The following is a 1651-nucleotide window of genomic DNA, read 5'->3' on the forward strand; positions in this document are numbered from 1 at the left end:
TGTGCTGTTTAAAATTTGCCCAAAAAAATGCAACTAAAGTGAATTTCAAATTATGAGAGGAATTATTTAGCATAAGCATGAATTGATCATGTCAATTACTTCTGAAGGCTTCGTCATGAGCCTCCAGGTTAAGTGATGGCAGAAGATGAAATTTTGTGGCCCAAGTAGTATAGTTCAAAATATACCCAAAAAAGGCCTCCAGGCTAGCATGGACTCCCCATTTCCTAATGAATGACAGACCTAGGAGGCAAGCAGGAAATGTTTCAATTGATGCAATGATACACAACAAGGTGCACAGAGCACTCACTATGTGTCAGACATTGTTCTAAGCATCTTTCATGGTTTCATTCACTTGAACCTCACCACACACTAGGAATATAAGTGTTGAATTCATTTATTAAATTTGTCCACTCTTCCCTCCCAACTTCCAGTTTAGAACAACAAGTAGTCCTTTTCTAATCTGAGAACCAAATGATCACTCTGAGAAGTGTGTACAGGAGCCAGAAGGCCCCTTATCATTCCAGAACATGTGTGTCCTCTGTTTTTCTGATGTATTTACCACGAGCCATCAGAAAAGCACCCCACAGCTGCTCTTAGCTCCTCTCATCTAGAACTGGTAGCAAGAACCAAGTTTATCAAAACTGTGTGGACCTGATATTATTGTGATGGTTAATTTTATGGTGCTAACTTGAGAAACAGTGACTTGATCAGCTCTTGTCCTGATGGTTGATATACAATGTAATACTTTATCCATTTTAGTATTTTTTTTGTTCTAGTACCATTGGTTGAACTCTGTAATTAACACACAATTATTCTTAGGTGTTTAAATTTTAACTGAAAAGTGATCCCTGTTAGGAATTTGGAAAACATTATGTTGAGTGAAATAAGCCAATCCCAAAGGGACAAATACCACTTGTTCTCCTTGATATGTGACAACTAACTGAGCACCAAAAAGGAAACCTGTTAAAGTGAAATGAACACTATGAGAAATGGTGACTTGATCAGCCCTCACCCTGACTGTTGATGAACAGCTTAATATGTTATCCCTCTTAGTATTTTTGTTTGTTTTTTCTACTTAATACTTTTGGTTGAATACTGTAATCAATACACAATTCTTCTTAAGTGCTGAAACTTAAAAAAAATAAATAAATAAAGAATACCTAGAAACCTAAAACAGCATTGTTTGAGGTGTGTCTGGGAGAATGTTTCCAAATGAGACCATGTGTGAGGCTCAAAGGACTAGATGGGTAGACGCAGCCTGAATGTGGGCAGGCATTGTCAGTCAGCCAGGGGTCTGGAGGGGCAAAATAAGAAGGCAATGAGGTCTCTCTGAGAGAGCAGGGACACATTCAATTCCAGCCTCATATGTAAGTCACTGGCCTTTGGACTGCAAGGGCTCACACACACAGCCCATCAGTTGGCATTCAGTCCTATGGCCCTGAACTGAGATTCCTGCCTTCCACTTCCCTGGTACTGAGGCCCTTGGACTTGGATTGAGCCACATTATGGGTATCCCAGGTTCTCTAGCCTGTAAATGGCCTGTCATTGAACTTCTTAACTGCCATAGTCATATGAGGCACACTCTCTAATAAATCCCCCTCACGTACCTATGTACAAAGCCTATTGTCTCTGTCTCTGGAGGACCCTGACA

The sequence above is a fragment of the Oryctolagus cuniculus genome, chromosome 1 (assembly GCF_051225735.1).
Source record: "Oryctolagus cuniculus isolate XC-2025 breed Fujian yellow rabbit chromosome 1, ASM5122573v1, whole genome shotgun sequence".
NCBI lineage: Eukaryota > Metazoa > Chordata > Mammalia > Lagomorpha > Leporidae > Oryctolagus > Oryctolagus cuniculus.